This window comes from Cherax quadricarinatus, chromosome 26 (genome assembly GCF_038502225.1).
Source record: "Cherax quadricarinatus isolate ZL_2023a chromosome 26, ASM3850222v1, whole genome shotgun sequence".
Classification (NCBI taxonomy): Eukaryota; Metazoa; Arthropoda; class Malacostraca; order Decapoda; family Parastacidae; genus Cherax; species Cherax quadricarinatus.
Genome location: NC_091317.1, coordinates 35,915,515 through 35,936,240, shown reverse-complemented (window position 1 = coordinate 35,936,240; position 20,726 = coordinate 35,915,515). Strand labels below are relative to the sequence as shown.

At 45.7% G+C, this 20,726-nt stretch overlaps 1 protein-coding gene across 8 annotated transcripts in view; it reads left to right on the top strand.

The window, feature by feature from the left end:
* Positions 1 to 20,726, top strand: part of Synd (protein kinase C and casein kinase substrate in neurons protein Synd) — a 798,660-nt gene that overhangs the window by 95,226 nt on the left and 682,708 nt on the right. For 5 of the 8 annotated variants that reach the window (XM_070088931.1, XM_070088935.1, XM_070088939.1 and 2 more), the window contains exon 1: positions 8,659 to 8,865. The exons of 2 other annotated variants lie outside the window; for them this stretch is intronic. The gene's annotated coding sequence lies outside the window, so the exon portion shown is untranslated. Of the gene's footprint in view, positions 1 to 8,658; positions 8,866 to 20,726 lie in introns of those variants that run through there. One more of the 8 variants, XM_070088938.1, reaches the window with a different exon arrangement.

Below are 20,726 nucleotides of genomic sequence, written 5' to 3'. Positions count from 1 at the left end.
GTACTCACCTAGTTGAGGTTGCAAGTTCTCTTGCCCTCTCTTGCGCATTTCCCTCTTTATCTGCCCATGAATGACCTCTCCCTCTCTGGAATCTTCCCATTGCTTTTTCCTCCATATTTTTGGATATGATCTTAATTTCACTTTGGTTTCCTGGACTAGTCTGTTGCAATCTTTCTCTAACTTCCAACTGTGACCCTTTGTTGTTGTGTCCTAGGGGTCGAGTCCGAGCTCCTGGCCCCGCCTCTTCACTGGTCGCTACTAGGTCACTCTCCCTGAACCGTGAGCTTTATCATACCTCTGCTTAAAGCTATCCATGGATCTTGCCTCCACTACATCGCTTCCCAAACTATTCCACTTACTGACTACTCTGTGGCTGAAGAAATATTTCCTAACATCCCTGTGATTCATCTGCGTCTTCAACTTCCAACTGTGTCCCCTTGTTACTGTGTCCAATCTCTGGAACATCGTGTCTTTGTCCACCTTGTCAATTCCTCTCAGTATTTTGTATGTCGTTATCATGTCCTCCCTATCTCTCCTGTCCTCCAGTGTCGTCAGGTTGATTTCCCTTAACCTCTCCTCGTAGGACATACCTCTTAGCTCTGGGACTAGTCTTGTTGCAAACTTTTGCACTTTCTCTAGTTTCTTTACGTGCTTGGCTAGGTGTGGGTTCCAAACTAGTGCCGCATACTCCAATATGGGCCTAACGTACACGGTGTACAGGGTCCTGAACGATTCCTTATTAAGGTGTCGGAATGCTGTTCTGAGGTTTGCTAGGCGCTCATATGCTGCAGCCGTTATTTGGTTGATGTGCACTTCAGGAGATGTGCCTGGTGTTATACTCACCCCAAGATCTTTTTCCTTGAGTGAGGTTTGTAGTCTCTGGCCCCCTAGACTGTACTCCGTCTGTGGTCTTCTTTGCCCTTCCCCAATCTTCATGACTTTGCACTTGATGGGATTGAACTCCAGGAGCCAATTGCTGGACCAGGTCTGCAGCCTGTCCAGATCCCTTTGTAGTTCTGCGTGGTCTTCGATCGAGTGAATTCTTCTCATCAACTTCACGTCATCTGCAAACAGGGACACCTCAGTCTATTCTATTCCTTCTGTCATGTCGTTCACAAATACCAGAAACAGCACTGGTCCTAGGACTGACCCCTGTGGGACCCCGCTGGTCACAGGTGCCCACTCTGACACCTCGCCACGTACCATGACTCGCTGCTGTCTTCCTGACAAGTATTCCCATTGTAGTGCCTTCCCTGTTATCCCTGCTTGGTCCTCCAGTTTTTGCACTAATCTTTTGTGTGGAACTGTGTCAAATGCCTTCTTGTAGTCCAAGAATATGCAATCCACCCACCCCTCTCTCTCTTGTCTTACTGTTGTCACCATGTCATAGAACTCCAGTAAGTTTGTGACACAGGATTTCCCATCCCTGAAACCATGTTGGCTGCTGTTGATGAGATCATACCTTTCTAGGTGTTCCACCACTTTTCTCCTGATAATCTTCTCCATGATTTTGCATACTATACATGTCACTGACACTGGTCTGTAGTTTAGTGCTTCATGTCTGTCTCCTTTTTTAAAGATTGGGACTACATTTGCTGTCTTCCATGCCTCAGGTAATCTCCCTGTTTCGATAGATGTATTGAATATTGTTGTTAGGGGTACACATAGTGCCTCTGCTCCCTCTCTCAGGACCCATGGGGAGATGGTATCTGGCCCCATTGCCTTTGAGGTATCTAGCTCACTCAGAAGCCTCTTCACTTCTTCCTCGGTTGTGTGCACTGTGTCCAGCACTTGGTGGTGTGCCCCACCTCTCCGTCTTTCTGGAGCCCATTCTGTCTCCTTTGTGAACACTTCTTTGAATCTCTTGTTGAGTTCCTCACTTCATGGTCATTTCTTGTTGTCTCTCCTCCTTCCTTCCTTAGCCTGATTACCTGGTTCTTGACTGTTGTTTTCCTCCTGATGTGGCTGTATAACAGTTTCGGGTCAGATTTGGCTTTCGCTGCTATGTCGTTTTTATATTGTCTTTGGGCCTCCCTTCTTATCTGTGCATATTCGTTTCTGGCTCTACGACTGCTCTCCTTATTCTCCTGGGTCCTTTGCCTTCTATATTTCTTCCATTCCCTAGCACACTTGGTTTTTGCCTCCCTGCACCTTTGGGTGAACCATGGGCTCATCCTGGCTTTTTCATTATTCCTGTTACCCTTCGGTACAAACCTCTCCTCAGCCTCCTTGCATGTTGTTGCTACATATGCCATCATTGGCATATGTAGCATTAACTGGCTTCCCTGCCAGTTCTCTGTCCCAGTTTCTCATTCCCGTGTAGTCCCCTTTCTTGTAGTTTGGCTTCATTCGTCCTGGCCTTCCTGCCTCTCCCCCCACTTGTAGCTCTACTGTGTATTCGAAGCTTAAAACCACATGATCGCTTGCCCCAAGGGGTCTTTCATATGTGATGTCCTCGATATCTGCACTACTCAAGGTGAATACTAAGTCCAGTCTTGCTGGTTCATCCTCTCCTCTCTCTGTTGTAGTGTCCCTTACGTGTTGGTACATGAAGTTTTCCAGTACCACCTCCATCATCTTAGCCCTCCATGTATCTTGGCCCCCATGTGGCTCCAAGTTCTCCCAATCGATCTCCTTGTGGTTAAAGTCACCCATGATCAGGAGCATTGCCCTGCATGCATGAGCTTTTCTGGCCACTGCATCCAGTGTGTCAACCATCGCTCTATTGCTCTCGTTGTACTCTTGCCTTGGCCTCCTGCTGTTCTGTGGTGGGTTATACATCACTGCTATTACCACCTTGGGACCTCCAGAGTGAAGTGTTCCCGCTTTGTAATCACTTTCTTCTCCACTGTCTCCTCTCTCCTGCTCATCAAAATTCCATCGGTTTTTGATCAGCAATGCCACTCCTCCACCCCCTTGTTCCCTCTGTCTTTCCTCAGGATCTGGTATCCCGTTGGAAAGATGGCATCTGTTATCATACCTATAAGCTTGGTTTCTGTGAGAGCTATGATGTCTGGTGATGCCTCTTTGACTCTTTCGTGCCACTCCTCCCACTTATTTGTTATTCCATCAGCGTTTCTGTACCATACCTTCAGTTTCCTTTCCAACACTGTGGTTTGGGGGGCCTGTGAGGGTGGGAGACCTGGTAGCATACTGTGGGATTCTATAGCTTGGTGTTGGGTGGAAGCTGTGGGTATGGATTGTAGTGTGTGTTGGGATGGTGTGATAGGTTGTGGGGTTCTGAGGATAGTTGTGTGTGTGCTTGCCCTTTCTGCTCTGTTCTGCTCTGACTGACCTCTGCTGGTTCCATCCTTGTCTCCTTTCCTAGCTCCTTTCGCTTTTTTGTCCTCTCCCTCAGCTGCTGTCGTTCTGTTTGTGTTCTGTCTCTGTCTAGGAACACCCTCTTGTACTCTTCTGAGTATTTCAACCGTGGTTTCTCTTGGAGGATCCTGTTCCGCACTGTTTCCGTCCTGAGAATCAGCTTGATCGGTCGGTTTCTCCCCTTCGAGTACCCCCCTGTTCTCTGAAAATTTAGTCTCATCCATCTCTTCTTCACCTATTTCTGTGATGATTTTCTCAATCTCCTTTCTTTCTTCCTGCCGCCTTTCAGTGTGTGTCCTTTCCTTTCTCTCCTGAAGCCCATGGATAAACACTGATTTTGCCCTTTCCTCTTCCCATTGCCTCACCCTCTGTGACTCTGGATCCTGTCTGTATGTGGTCATTGATTTTTCCAGTGGCTCTTGGTAGCACGGTTGTGCCTCAGCATTCGACCTATCACCCTTTCCATCTGCACCCAGCTGTTCTTCCCTTTCACTCCTTGGCCCTTCTTGGCAGGCTGATATGACCTTAACATAATTCATATCTCCTTCCTTCCTGTTTGGCCTCTCAGCTTCATATGCTGTGTCTTCTCTGGTCACTGCCCCTGTAACTCGCTTCAACCTATTTATCTCAACATCTAGGACCCTTATCCTGGCCACTGCAGTTTCGACTTGTGCCTCCCAATTCCTTGTCTCCTTCTCCAACCTCTTTTCCAATTTCACAGAGAGCTCTTTCTCCATTTTTTCAGAAAGCTCTCCTGATTTTCTCTCCCACTCGTGTTCCATCCTTTTCCACTGCTCCTCCATCCATTCCTCCCTACCAGAACCATTCTCATCTGATCCCTGGTTCCTGCGAGTGTGTGTGTGTGTGTGTGTGTGTGTGTGTGTGTGTGTGTGTGTGTGTGTGTGTGCGCGTGTGTGTGTGTGTGTGTGTGCGCGTGCGCGCGCGCGCGTGCGTGCGTGCGTGCGCGCATGTGTGCCTGTGCACTTAATTTGTAAATGCGCGAAATTATTTACAAACACTATCTCTCAGTCCATAGCAGGATTCAACCCCCCCATCACACACACACATACACACATACATACATCTGAGGAGCACATCAACCAGATAACTGCTACAGCATATGGGCGTCTGGCAAACCTGAGAATAGCGTTCCGATACCTTAGTAAGGAATCGTTCATGACTCTGTACACCATGTACTTTAGCCCCATACTGGAGTATGCACCAGCAATTTGGAAGCCACATCTGGTCAAGCACGTCAAGAAATTAAAGAAAGTGCAAAAGGTTTGCAACAAGGCTAGTTCCAGAGCTAAGGGAATGTCCTGCGAAGAAAGGTTAAGGGAAATCGGCCTGACAACACTGGAGGGCAGGAGGGTTAGGGGAGACATGATAGCGACATACAAAATACTGCGAGGAATTGACAAGGTGGACAGAGACAGGATGTTCCAGAGATGGGATACAGAAACAGATGAGTCAAATAGATGTTAAGAATTTCTTTAGTCATAGAGTTGACAGGAATAGTCTGGCAAGTGATGTAGTGGAGGCAGGAGCCAAACATAGTTTTAAGATAAGGTATGATAAAGCTCATGGAGCAGGGGGAGAGAGGACCTAGTTGCAATCAGTGAACAGGCAGGGCCAGAAGCTATGTCTCGACCCGTGCAACCACAAATAGGTGAGTACACACACACAAAACCGAGGAGGAAGTGCAGAAGCTGCTATGTGACCTTGATACCTCAAAGGTGGTGGAACCGGACATCTCTCCATGAGTCCTTACAGAGGGAGCAGAGATGCTGTGTGTGCCACTAACAAAAATCTTCAACACAGCAATTGAAACTGGGCAACTTCCCGAGGTATGGATGATGGCTTCTCGAATTCAACCCTGCCAAATGCAAAGTCATGAAGATTGGGGAGGGGCAAAGAAGACCGCAGACAGAGTATAGGCTAGGTGGACAAAGGCTACAGACCTCACTCAGGGAGAAAGACCTTGGGGTGACCATAACACCGAGCACGTCACCGGAGGCACACATCAACCAAATAACTGCTGCAGCATACGGGCGCCTGGCAAACCTGAGAATAGCGTTCCGATACCTTAATAAGGAATCGTTCAAGACACTGTACACTGTGTATGTTAGGCCCATACTGGAGTATGCAGCACCAGTCTGGAACCCACACCTGGTCAAGCACGTCAAGAAGTTAGAGAAAGTACAAAGGTTTGCAACAAGGCTAGTCCCAGATCTCAGGGGAATGTCGTACGAGGAAAGGTTGAGGGAAATCGGACTGACGACACTGGAGGACAGAAGTGTCAGGGGACACATGATAATGACATACAAGATACTGCAGGGAATAGACAAGGTGGACAGAGGTAGGATGTTCCAGAGAGGGGACACAGAAACAAGGGGTCACAACTGGAAGCTGAAGACTCAGACGAGGCACAGGGACGTTAGGAAGTATTTCTTCAGTCATAGAGTCGTCAGGAAGTGGAATAGCCTAGCAAGTGAAGTTGTGGAGGCAGGAACCATACATTGTTTTAAGAAGAGGTATGACAAAGCTCAGGAAGCAGAGAGGGAGAGGACCTAGTAGCGATCAGTGAAGAGGCGGGGCCAGAAGCTGAGTCTCGACCCCTGCAACCACAATTAGGTGAGTACACACAATACATACAACCGAGGAAGAAGTGAAGAGGCTGCTAAGCAAGCTAGATACCTCAAAGGCAATGGAGCCAGATAACCTCTCTCCATGGGTCCTGAGAGAGGGAGCAGAGGTGCTATTTGTACTACTAACAACAATCTTCAACACATCTATCGAAACAGGGCAACTACCTGAGGTATGGAAGACAGCAGACATAGTCCCAATTTTTAAAAAAAAAGGAGACAGACACAAAGCATTAAACTACAGACCAGTGGCATTGAAATGTATAGTATGCAAAGTCACGGAGAAGATTATCAGAAGAGTGTTGGAGTACCTAGAAAGGAATGAGCTTATCGGTGACAGCCAGCAGGGTTTCATGGAAGAAATCCTGTATCACAACCCTACTGGAGTTCTATGACAGGGTGACAGCAGTAAGACGAGAGAGAGAGGGGTGGGTAGATTGCATTTTCTTGGACTGTAAGGTGTTTGACACAGTTCCACACACGAGATTAGTGCAAAAGCTGGAGGACCAGGCAGGGATAACATGGAAGGCACTGTAATGGATCAGGGAATACCTGTTAGGAAGACAACAGCGAGTCATGGTACGTGGCGAGGTGTCAAAGCGCCTGTGAGGAGCGGGGTTCCACAGGGGTCAATCCTAGGACCCAGGTCTCGTGCTGTTTCTGATATTTGTGAACGACATGTCGGAAGGAATAAACTCAGAAGTGTCCCTGTTTGTAGATGATGTGAAGTTGATGCATAGAATTTAATCTGACGAGGACCAGGCAGAACTACAAAGGGATCTGGACAGGCTGCAGGCCTGGCCCAGCAACTGGCTTCTGGAATTCAACCCCACCAAGTGCAAAGCCATGAAGATTGGGAAAGGGCAAAGAAGACCGCAGACGGAGTACAGTCTAAGGGGCCAGAGACTACACACCTCACTCAAGGAAAAGGATCCTGGGGTGAGTGTAACATCGCGTACATCTGAAGCGCACATCAACCAAATTACTGCTGCAGCATACGGGCGCCTAGAAAACCTAAGAACAGCATTCCGGCACGTCAAGGAATCGTTCAGGACCCTGTACACCGTGTACGTTAGGCCTATATTGGAGTATGCAGCACCAGTTTGGAACCCACACCTAGCCAAGCACGTAAGGAAACTAGAGAAAGTACAAAGATTTGCAACAAGACTAGTCCGGGAGCTAAGGGGCATGCCCTACGAGGAGAGGTTAAGGGAAATCAACGTGACGACACTGGAGGACAGGAGAAATAGGGGGGGATATGATAATGACATAAAATACTAAGATAAATCGATAAGTTGGACAGACAGGATGTTCCAGAAATGGGACACAGCAACAAGGGGTCACAGTTGGAAGTTGAAGACTCAGACGAATCACAGGGATGTCAGGAAGTATTTCTTCAGTCAAAGAGTTGTCAGGAAGTGGAATAGTCTGGGAGGTGATGTAGTGGGGGCAGGATCCATACATAGCTTTAAGAAGTGGTATGATAAAGCTCATGAAGCAGGAAGAGTGACCTAGTAGCGACCAGTGAAGAGGCGGGGCCAGGAGCTCAGACTCGACCCCTGCAACCATAACTAGGTGAGTACATAGACACACACACACGTAGTACTTAGGCCACTGCCGAGTGGCCTAAGTAGAGAGAGAGATTTCGTTCAGATTTTTAACCCCGGAGGGTTAGCCACCCAGGATAACCCAAGAAAGTCAGTGCGTCATCGAAGACTGTAACTTATTTCCATTGAGGTCCTTAATCTTGTCTCCCAGGATGCGACACACACCAGTCGACTAACACCCAGGTACCAATTTGCTGCTAGGTGAACAGGACAACAGGTGTAAGGAAACGTGTCGAAATGTTTCCACCCGCCGGGAATCGAACCCGGGCCCTCCGTGTGTGAAGCGGGAGCTTTAGCCACCAGGCCACCAAAGTACTACGTACTTTGATGCATAGTGTGTAGATTCGAATCCAGCTGCGGACTGAGAGGTAATGTTCATTTTACTCTTGTTGTCCCATATGTAAAGTCTACGGCTTACTTTTTATTAGCTTAATATGGGCAACTCAATTCCTTTTGTTAATTTGGGCGAAAAAGATGAGTGCAGAGGCAACTCTAGAGGTATAACTTTTATTACATATGTGTGTATTTGAAAGGCTTGGTTATATCGGTAAACTCTTACTAGCGTTGCCCATATGATCCCAAGAGAGCATTTGTGGATGCTTAAGTGATGACATTTACTGAGTGATCCCTCGCCTTGGTGTGTTGCGGTGAGGTTATCCAGCCTGACTGGAGGGTGGGCGGAGGTGCCGCTCAAGCAGAAATGCGGAGAAGAATTACTGTTTGCTGGAGAGTCATGCATCACTCAAAGATGAGAACTGTATACTATCTTTCAGAAAAATCACGATTTTTGTTGTGCTGACGCAGTATAATTGTTTCCCACATAACCAGTGCAATTTCCTCTGTTAATTTTACCTTTTCCTTGTGTCATTTATACTTTTATCCAATACTTCTCTATTAATATTATAATGCTTCGTAACGCATCGAAGTCATTTGGTATATAATGTTTAATATCATGAAGTACAAAAGTTTTGCTTGAAAGCTTAAATAATAATAGTTAAAATAATTGTAGATAAAGAGCGGAGTGGCATGGCTTCGCTCCCTCTGGGTGGAGCCAGGGCTGCCAACCTCGCCCTCTGTACCATCAAGGAATCAGTTGATAGTAAACTGTGGTGTGGGTAGTGTGCGTCGCTCCGCAGACCTTGATCTACCCGCCAGTGCTCTTAACATATTTGTAACTCACAGGACACCTAATTTATTGAGACTGCCTGACATACTTTGGATAGCTGCAAGCGGCCTTATACTACAAAGAATACAGCCACGGAAGCTGTATTTTGCTTACATCTTAACGGAAGGTGGGTGGGTGTAAGATTTGTGTGCTCTGTAAGTTAAACCGTTGCAGCGAGTGCTCTGGGAATTTGTGATGGGAGGCCACAAATGGGGTAATTGTATCTTTTTTTTTAAAGTGCTTGGTAGATGGCAGGTACCGTAGTAAATGGTGATGCTAGCATCAGTGTGTATAATTGCGACAATGTATGTGCTACTTTGTTTGGCTATCCTGGGATAAATTGATAATTTTATGTGACTGTACTGATGGTGTAAAATGCAGAATATCGCAAATAATTTGCATGTAAGATGTGTATCTGATCCTAACTAGAATAAGCTTTTATGAGATGCAGTAGTATGAAATGCGTAATTATATGTAAAGTATATACTTTATATTAGTTATTTTATTCGTAAGTGTGGGATAATTATATACATTTAGCTCAAGACACGTTACAGCGATTTAAAGTGCAAAAGATGTTTGGTGTATAGAAAAATAGAAAAAGGCAAAGATCAAAGCTTCAAGAATGCTAGTATTGTTAAAGTTAAGTGTGATGATAATATTTGTTAGTTTATGATTATGTGCACGCAGATGTTAAGTGTTGGGTGAGGCTAATTATGGCATGCTGACCCAAAAAAAGTGGTTGGTTGTATTAGTGAATGTAGTTGTAGTGGCTGCTGAGACCTTGGCCTCAGGCATGAGGCTTAACATTCTTCTCCCGGTCGTCTGACGAGGAGGAAGCTGGGTATAATTATACACTCAAGAGTTGACTTTACTCCATATTTTAAGGATTAAAATATCTTACGAGAACAAGGGGATCGTGGTTTTAATGACCCTCGTGTATATGACGAGGCCTAATCCTAACGATAATGACCCTCGTTCTGCAGTCACTAAGTTTTAATCCTAACTAACAAACTATGCCCAAGCTTTCACCACACGAACCATGGCGGTGCGTGTGGAAACATCGAATTCGTTTAATATGACAGAACGTAGATAGCTGTTGGCCTAGTGCTTCCCCTGAATTATCGATTGCTCGTTGTAAGAGTTGGTTTAATTGCATATGTAGCATACAGTAATGTAATAAGTGGTCTAAGTGGGTGATAATGCTACACTTTCTTGCAGGCGAGGTAATGGATAAAATTGCTTGTGAACTTTCTTTCCCCATGTTGCTTGGGTTATAATCATCCAAGGTATCTGCCAGATTTGTCTTGAAACGCGCTATATGATTCACGTTACCAAGTAGCCTCACACCCACCATCAGTCGACCCACCCATTCAACAACCATTCTTTTCACCGACCTACCCACAATATCACTTCCCAGCTGCTGCCACCCACCCACCAATCTGTCTTGCAACTCGTTTATCCGAAATATCACCCCAACTTCTGCCACCCATTCACCCACCCACAATAACTTGTCACCCAGCTGCCCATATTATCACTTCCCAGCTGCTGCCACCCACCACCATCGACCCCTCTCTTAGCCACACACTTGTAGCCTCGGAGACCTGGCCATCTCAGCAAGGTAGCCAGCCAGCTGCCTTCTCTCCTAACCCGTTATAGCGACCCACTCACTCACTGTATCATAGCTGGTGGAGCAGCGTTACTGTACCGTTGTGACCTTGAGTTGCATAATATATCAAAGAAATATTCAGCAGGAAGAATGCTATCAGTATTCACAGAGAAGTGTGTGCGTGGCACCATCTCTCGTAAAGAATTTACGTAAGGATGAACATCAAGGTTTTCTGTGGAATGTGGCAGAGCTGCATGACTCATATGGGTTTATCTTTATCGTATGTATTTTAATATGAAATATGGCATCGTTGGCAGTAGTGGAGGTAGGTTTTGGAACCTTCATTTATAATGAAGGGAATCTGAATAAATAACGAGACGATGTAAAACGTGTAGGCAAGCCTTCTTACACCATATTTTTGTTAATGTTCGCTTATCACATCCATCCATCCCTCCCTCCGCGGTCCGCTCTTCCACCAGACTTAACTTGGAAAAGGATTATTATAGGATTAAACTATTAAGACGCGGAAGAATGTAACGTGTATACTGAATGTAAGTACAAGTTTGGAAGATTTGCCTGATATCTTGCATGCTCAAGAGAGAAAATGAAAAGCGTTCCTGTCAGAGCGCAAGACGTTTGAGGCTTCCCTTTTACCTTCGTAGGATAGGACGATAATCCATCCTAGGTAGCTGTTGTCTACTAACCTTAAAACTTTTAAACCTGCTGTGTCTTCATCTAGCATTAAATAGCTGCCTGGGAGTTAGACGACTGTGGGTCGCATTCTATAGAGGACCCAGGGACCATAACAGAAATAAAGCCACAAAACTTGGCTTCCTTGTGTTATCCCGAGGTGTATCTCTCCACCAACACTAATTATATCCCTCCACCGCTAGTTATAACCTTCCACTAGTTATAACCACCGCCATTAGTTGTAATCCACCAGCACTAGTTATAAACACCACCACAAGTTTTAGTCCACCACTAGTTATAACCCTCAGGTATGCGTGTGTACTTACCTAGGTGTGTATTTACTCAGGTATGTGTGTGTGTGTACTCGCCTACCTGGAGGGTATTCCGGGGATCAACGCCCCCGCGGCCCGGTCCATGACCAGGCCTGGTGGATCAGGGCTTGATCAACGAGGCTGTTACTGCTGGCCGCACCTAGTGCAGCGTACGAACCACAGCCCGGCTGATCCGACACGGGCTTTAGATATCTGTCCTGCTCCCTCTTGAAGACAGCCAGGGGTCTATTGGTAATTCCCCTTATGGCTAGTGGGAGGCTGTTGACCAGTCTTGAGCCCTGGACATTTATTGTATTTTCTCCTAGTGTATTAATGGCGCCCCTACTTTTCACTGGGGGTATGTTGCATCGCCTGCCAAGTCTTTTGTTTTCGTAGGGAGTGATTTGTGTGCAGATTAGGGACCAATCCCTCCAGGATATTCCAGGTGTAGATTATGATGCATCTCGCCTGCGCTCCATTGAGTACAAGTCAAGTGCTTCTAAGCGTTCCCAGTAGTTAAGGTGTTTGATGGAACTTATATGTAAAGTAAAAGTTCTCTGTACATTCTCTAGCTCTGCAATTTCACCTGCCTTGGATGGATATGTTAATGTACAGTAGTATTCCAGCCTAGAGAGAACAATTGATTTAAAAATGATCATCATTGGCTTGGCATCTTTTGTGTTGTTGAATGGTCTCATTATCTATCCCATCAGTTTCCTCGCAGATGTGATAGTAGCATTGTTGTGATCCTTGAAGGTGAGATCCTCAGACTAATATTACCATTCCCAGGTCCTTCACATTACTTTTCCGCTTTATTGTGTGATTAGAGTTTGTAGTATACTGAGTCCTAGTTATTATTTACTCCAGTTTTTCCATAGCGGAGTAGTTAGAATTGGTCTTCATTGAACATCATATTGTTCATATTGCCCATTGGAAAACTTGGTCTATATCTTCGTGGAGATTTGCCGTGTCCTCAGTGGATGACACTCGTGCGGATCCTAGCATAGACTTTAAAGGATGATATGGTGCTATGGTTTACATCTCTATTTCTGATATCAGGATGAGGAACAGGATAGGGGCGAGTAATGTGGCTTGTAGAACAGAACTGTGTTTGTGTACTCACCTAGGTATGTGTGTACTCAGGTATGTGTACGCACCTATTTGTGGATGCAGGGGTCGAGACATAGCTCCTGGCACCGCCTCTTCACTGATCGCTACTAGGTCCTCTCTCTTCCTGCTCTGAGCTTTATCATACCTCATCTTAAAACTACGTATGATTCCTGCCTCCACTACATCGCTTGCCAGACTGTTCCACTTCCTGACAACTCTGACTAAAATACTTCCTAATATCTCTGACTAATCCGAGTCTTCAACTTCCTTGTTTCTGTGTGCCATCTCTGGAACATCCTGTCTTTGTCCACCTTATCTATTCCTCAGTATTTTGTATGTCGTTATGTTTCCCCTAACCCTCTTGTCCTCCATTGTCGTCAGGCCGATTTCCCTTAACCTTTCTTCGTGTGTACTCACGTGTGTGTTTGTACTTGCCTGTGTGTCTGTACTCACCTATGTGTGTGTACTCATCTAGGTAAATGTGTGTGTATTCACCTAGGTGTGTGTGTGTGTAGTCTCCTAGGTATGTGTGTATGTGTGTGCGCGCGCGCTTACCTAGGTATGTGTATATGCTCACCTACGTGTGTGTGTACTCGCCTACGTATATATGTACTCAGGTATGTGTGTACTCACATACGTATGTGTGTGTACTCACATACGTATGTGTGTACTCACATACGTATGTGTGTGTGTACTCACCTACGTATGTGTGTGTACTCACCTACGTATGTGTGTGTACTCACCTACGTATGTGTGTGTACTCACCTACGTATGTGTGTGTACTCACCTACGTATGTGTGTGTGTGTACTCAGATACGTGTGTGTGTGTGTGTGTGTACTCAGATACGTATGTGTGTGTGTGTACTCACCTACGTATGTGTGTGTGTGTACTCACCTACGTATGTGTGTGTGTGTGTGTGTACTCACCTACGTATGTGTTTGTACTCACCTACGTATGTATGTGTGTGTACTCGCCTACGTGTGTGTGTGTGTGTGTGTGTGTGTACTCGCCTACGTATGAATGTGCATACACTCGCCTAGGTGTGTGTGTGTGTGTGTTGACTCGCCTAGGTATGTGTGTGTATTTATGTTGATATTTTTAATCACGTGCAGTATAAAAAGTATCGACTGGTATCGGTGTTTTTTCACCGATAAAGTAAAAATGGCCGATACCGATGTGGCTGAGCAAAACTCCAGACGAGCCTTGTCCATGGCCAGGGTGTAGGAGTAGAAAACTCCAGACGAGCCTTGTCCATGGCCAGGGTGTAGGAGTAGAAAACTCCAGACGAACCTTGTCCATGGCCAGGGTCTAGGAGTAGAAAACTCCAGGCGAGCCTTGTCCATGGCCAGGGTCTAGGAGTAGAAAACTCCAGACGAGCCTTGTCCATGGCCAGGGTGTAGGAGTAGAAAACTCCAGACGAGCCTTGTCCATGGCCAGGGTCTAGGAGTAGAAAACTCCAGACGAGCCTTGTCCATGGCCAGGGTGTAGGAGTAGAAAACCTTTCGGAAATAATCAAAGGTAATACCAATACTTTGACACATCCTTAGTTATAATCCTTTCTCAGTAATAGTTATAACCCTCGTTCATTACCTTTTATAACCCTCCCTCATTACTAGTTATACCCTTCCCTCACTGCCAGTTATTACCCTCCCTCACTACCAGTTGTTACCATCATTCATTACCAGTTATTACCATCCCTCATTACCAGTTATAACCCTCCTTCATTACCAGTTATAACCCTCCTTCATTACCAGTTATAACCCTCCTTCATTACCAGTTATAACCCTCCTTCATTACCAGTTATAACCCTCCTTCATTACCAGTTATATCCCTCCCTCATTACCAGTTATAACCATCCCTCATTATTAGTTATAACCCTCCCTCATTACCATTTATAACCCTCATTACAAATTACCCTCCCTCATTACCAGTTATAACCCTCCCTCAAAACCAGTTATAATCCTCCCTCACCACGAATTGTAATCCTCCCTCAGAACCAGTTGTAATCCTCCCTCAGCACTTGTAATCCTCCTTCACCACCACTTGTAATCCTCCCTCACCACCACTTGTAATCCTCCCTCACCACCAGTTCTAATCCTCCCTCTCCACCAGTTGAAATCCAACTTCACTTGTAATCCTGCTTCACCATCACTTGTAATCCTCCTTCACCACCAGTTGTAATCCTGCTTCACCACCAGTTGTAATCCTGCTTCACCACCAGTTGTAATCCTCCCTCACCACCAGTTGTAATCCTCCTTCACCACCAGTTGTAATCCTCCTTCACTAGTTGTAATCCTCCTTCACCACCAGTTGTAATCTTCCCTTACCACCAGTTGTAATCCTCCTTCACCACCAGTTGTAATCCTCCTTCACAACCACTTGTAGTCCTCCTTCACCACCAGTTGTAATCCTCCTTCACCACCAGTTGTAATCCTCCTTCACCAGTTGTAATCCTCCCTCACCACCAGTTGTAATCCTCCTTCACCACTTGCTGTGCTCCTCCACCAGTTGTAATCCTTCTTCACTAGTTGTAATCCTTCTTCACCACCAGTTGTAATCCTTCTTCACCAGTTGTAATCCTTCTTCACCACCAGTTGTAATCCTCCCTCACCTCCAGTTGTAATCCTCCCTCACCTCCAGTTGTAATCCTCCCTCACCACCAGTTGTAATCCTCCCTCACCACCAGTTGTAATCCTGCTTCACCAGTTGTAATCCTCCCTCACCAGTTGTAATCCTGCTTCACCACTAGTTGTAATCCTGATTCACCACTGTTGTAATCCTCCACCACCAGTTGTAATCCTCCTTCCCCACCAGTTGTAATCCTGCTTCACTAGTTGTAATCCTCCCTCACCACCAGTTGTATTCCTCACCACCAGTTGTAATCCTGCTTCACCACTAGTTGTAATCCTGCTTCACCACTAGTTGTAGTCCTGCTTCACCGCTAGTTGTAGTCCTGCTTCACCGCTAGTTGTATTCCTGCTTCACCACCAGTTGTAATCCTCCCACACCAGTTGTAATCCTGCTTCACCACTAGTTGTAATCCTCCTTCACCACTAGTTGTAATCCTGCTTCACCACTAGTTGTAATCCTGCTTCACCACTAGTTGTAATCCTCCTTCACCACTAGTTGTAATCCTGCTTCACCACTAGTTGTATTCCTGCTTCACTACTAGTTGTAATCCTCCCACACCAGTTGTAATCCTCCTTCACCACTAGTTGTAGTCCTGCTTCACCACTAGTTGTAGTCCTGCTTCACCACCAGTTGTAATCCTTCACCACCAGTTGTAATCCTCCTTCACCACCAGTTGTAATCCTCCCACACCAGTTGTAATCCTGCTTCACCACTAGTTGTAATCCTGCTTCACCATTTGCAATCCTGCTTCACCACCAGTTGTAATCCTGCTTCACCACCAGTTGTAATCCTGCTTCACCACCAGTTGTAATCCTGCTTCACAACCAGTTGTAATCCTGCTTCACCACCAGTTGTAATCCTTCACCACCAGTTGTAATGCTTCACCACCAGTTGTAATCCTCCTTCACCACCAGTTGTAATCCTCCTTCACCAGTTGTAATCCTCCTTCACCAGTTGTAATCCTCCTTCACCACCAGTTGTAATCCTCCTTCACCACCAGTTGTAATCCTCCTTCACCACCAGTTGTAATCCTCCTTCACCACCAGTTGTAATCCTTCACCAGTTGTAATCCTTCACCAGTTGTAATCCTCCTTCACCAGTTGTAATCCTCCTTCAGTTGTAATCCTCCTGCACCAGTTGTAATCCTCCTTCACCAGTTGTAATCCTCCTTCACCACCAGTTGTAATCTTTCACCACCAGTTGTAATCCTTCACCACAAGTTGTAATCCTCCTCCTTCACCAGTTGTAATCCTCCTTCACCAGTTGTAATCCTCCTTCACCACCAGTTGTAATCCTCCTTCACCACCAGTTGTAATCCTCCTTCACCAGTTGTAATCCTCCTTCACCAGTTGTAATCCTCCTTCAGTTGTAATCCTCCTTCAGCAGTTGTAATCCTCCTTCACCAGTTGTAATCCTTCACCACCAGTTGCAATCCTCCTTCACCACCAGTTGTAATCCTCCTTCAGTTGTAATCCTTCACCATTTGTAATCCTCCTTCACCACCAGTTGTAATCCTTCACCACCAGTTGTAATCCTTCACCACCAGTTGTAATCCTCCTTCACCAGTTGTAATCCTCCTTCACCAGTTGTAATCCTCCTTCACCATCAGTTGTAATCCTTCACCATCAGTTGTAATCCTTCACCATCAGTTGTAATCCTTCACCATCAGTTGTAATCCTTCTTCACCACCAGTTGTAATCCTCCTTCACCAGTTGTAATCCTCCTTCACCAGTTGTAATCCTGCTTCACCACCAGTTGTAATCCTCCTTCACCGCCAGTTGTAATCCTCCTTCACCGCCAGTTGTAATCCTCCTTCACCGCCAGTTGTAATCCTCCTTCACCACCAGTTGTAATCCTGCTTCACCACCAGTTGTAATCCTGCTTCACCACCAGTTGTAATCCTGCTTCACCACCAGTTGTAATCCTGCTTCACCACCAGTTGTAATCCTCCTTCACCACCAGTTGTAATCCTCCTTCACCACCAGTTGTAATCCTCCTTCACCATCAGTTGTAATCCTTCACCACCAGTTGTAATCCTCCTTCACCACCAGTTGTAATCCTCCTTCACCAGTTGTAATCCTCCCACACCAGTTGTAATCCTGCTTCACCACCAGTTGTAATCCTGCTTCACCACCAGTTGTAATCCTGCTTCACCACCAGTTGTAATCCTTCACCAGTTGTAATCCTGCTTCACCACCAGTTGTAATCCTGCTTCACCACCAGTTGTAATCCTGCTTCACCACCAGTTGTAATCCTGCTTCACCACCAGTTGTAATCCTTCACCACCAGTTGTAATCCTCCTTCACCACCAGTTGTAATCCTCCTTCACCACCAGTTGCAATCCTCCTTCACCAACAGTTGTAATCCTCCTTCACCACCAGTTGTAATCCTCCTTCAGTTGTAATCCTTCACCACCAGTTGTAATCCTCCTTCAGTTGTAATCCTCCTTCACCACCAGTTGCAATCCTTCTTCACCAACAGTTGTAATCCTCCTTCACCACCAGTTGTAATCCTCCTTCAGTTGTAATCCTTCACCACCAGTTGTAATCCTCCTTCAGTTGTAATCCTCCTTCACCACCAGTTGTAATCTTCCTTCACCACCAGTTGTAATCCTCCTTCACCACCAGTTGTAATCCTCCTTCACCAGTTGTAATCCTCCTTCACCACCAGTTGTAATCCTCCTTCACCAGTTGTAATCCTCCTTCACCACCAGTTGTAATCCTTCACCACCAGTTGTAATCCTTCACCACCAGTTGTAATCCTTCACCAGTTGTAATCCTCCTTCACCAGTTGTAATTCTCCTTCACCAGTTGTAATCCTCCTTCACCAGTTGTAATCCTCCTTCACCACCAGTTGTAATCCTCCTTCACCACCAGTTGTAATCCTTCACCACAAGTTGTAATCCTCCTTCACCACCAGTTGTAATCCTCCTCCTTCACCAGTTGTAATCCTCCTTCACCAGTTGTAATCCTCCTTCCCCAGTTGTAATCCTCCTTCACCACCAGTTGTAATCCTCCTTCACCAGTTGTAATCCTCCTTCACCAGTTGTAATCCTCCTTCAGCAGTTGTAATCCTCCTTCACCAGTTGTAATCCTTCACCAGTTGCAATCCTCCTTCACCACCAGTTGTATTCCTCCTTCACCACCAGTTGTAATCCTTCACCACCAGTTGTAATCCTCCTTCATCAGTTGTAATCCTTCACCAGTTGTAATCCTCCTTCACCTGTTGTAATCCTCTTTCACCACCAGTTGTAATCCTCCTTCAGTTGTAATCCTTCACCATTTGTAATCCTCCTTCACCACCAGTTGTAATCCTTCACCACCAGTTGTAATCCTCCTTCACCAGTTGTAATCCTCCTTCACCAGTTGTAATCCTCCTTCATCAGTTGTAATCCTCCTTCACCATCAGTTGTAATCCTCCTTCATCAGTTGTAATCCTTCTTCACCACCAGTTGTAATCCTCCTTCACCACCAGTTGTAATCCTCCTTCACCACCAGTTGTAATCCTCCTTCACCACCAGTTGTAATCCTCCTTCACCGCCAGTTGTAATCCTCCTTCACCGCCAGTTGTAATCCTCCTTCACCGCCAGTTGTAATCCTCCTTCACCACCAGTTGTAATCCTGCTTCACCGCCAGTTGTAATCCTGCTTCACCCCCAGTTGTAATCCTGCTTCACCAGTTGTAATCCTCCTTCACCACCAGTTGTAATCCTTCACCACCAGTTGTAATCCTCCTTCACCACCAGTTGTAATCCTTCACCACCAGTTGTAATCCTCCTTCACCACCAGTTGTAATCCTCCTTCACCACCAGTTGTAATCCTCCTTCACCACCAGTTGTAATCCTCCTTCACCGCCAGTTGTAATCCTCCTTCACCGCCAGTTGTAATCCTCCTTCACCACCAGTTGTAATCCTCCTTCACCGCCAGTTGTAATCCTCCTTCACCGCCAGTTGTAATCCTCCTTCACCACCAGTTGTAATCCTCCTTCACCGCCAGTTGTAATCCTCCTTCACCGCCAGATGTAATCCTGCTTCACCACCAGTTGTAATCCTCCTTCACCACCAGTTGTAATCCTCCTTCACCACCAGTTGTAATCCTGCTTCACCACCAGTTGTAATCCTGCTTCACCACCAGTTGTAATCCTGCTTCACCACCAGTTGTAATCCTGCTTCACCACCAGTTGTAATCCTGCTTCACCACCAGTTGTAATCCTGCTTCACCACCAGTTGTAATCCTCCTTCAGTTGTAATCCTCCTTCAGTTGTAATCCTCCTTCACCACCAGTTGTAATCCTCCTTCACCACCAGTTGTAATCCTCCTTCACCACCAGTTGTAATCCTCCTTCACCGCCAGATGTAATCCTGCTTCACCACCAGTTGTAATCCTGCTTCACCACCAGTTGTAATCCTGCTTCACCACCAGTTGTAATCCTGCTTCACCACCAGTTGTAATCCTGCTTCACCACCAGTTGTAATCCTCCTTCACCACCAGTTGTAATCCTGCTTCACCACCAGTTGTAATCCTCCTTCACCACCAGTTGTAATCCTCCTTCAGTTGTAATCCTCCTTCACCACCAGTTGTAATCCTGCTTCACCACCAGTTGTAATCCTCCTTCACCACCAGTTGTAATCCTCCTTCACCACCAGTTGTAATCCTCCTTCACCGCCAGATGTAATCCTGCTTCACCACCAGTTGTAATCCTGCTTCACCACCAGTTGTAATCCTCCTTCACCACCAGAATTAACAACATAGGTCATCTTTAAGAATGTTAAGTAAACGGACACAAATGCAACTAATGTGACATTTTATTGTGGCAACGTTTCGCTCTCCAGGAGCTTTGTCAAGCCGTTACAAACAATACATGGACACAGAGGGTATATATAGCCTTAGAGTGAGGTGTAATACTAGATGTAGTAGTAATATTAGTTGTTGTAGTAATACAATAAGGTAAAACAATCAACTTGCACATTGGTAGCATAAAAATACTCTAGACAAATATTTCTGTAGGTGGTTGGATTTGAGAAGGTCTGTTTCAGTGTTCATCCTGTTATGTTTTTGTGTAGTATTAGCATCTGAGACTATGTGATGTCAGGGCTTACTGTTTTGAGGAGGATTTTTGCTAATACTTCAGAGATAACGAAGCTGCCTTTATTTTGCTTGATTGTTTTAGAAACAGCAATTAAATGATGATTCAAGGCATTTATGTCTGCTGAAATTAGGCTCTCTGATCACTAGTCGTGCGTCGTTGAATTTCATGAGGTGATTAGTGGAATTCCAGTGTTGTGCGCAGGCGTTGTTCAAGTTATCATTCCTACATACATTAATGTGTTCATTGAGGCGTGTTTCGAGGTTCCTATCTGTTTCACCAACATATATCTTGTCGCAGCCTCCACAAGGTATAGTGTATACTCCTGCATTGACTGGTTCATGGTGGTTCAATTTTGCCCTGGTTAGATCCTTTATGGAAGTGCTGGATGCGATGGCGACTCTAGTGTTAGTTTGTGCGAGTACCTTGGAAACGTTCAGTGCAACCTGGCTGTTGAGAAGGATTACAACTTTGTTAGGAGTGGTGTTCGTGCGTGGAGAATTGATTTGAAGAGCTCTTTTCTTGCAGTTTTTGATGAAAAAAGGAAAATGTAACC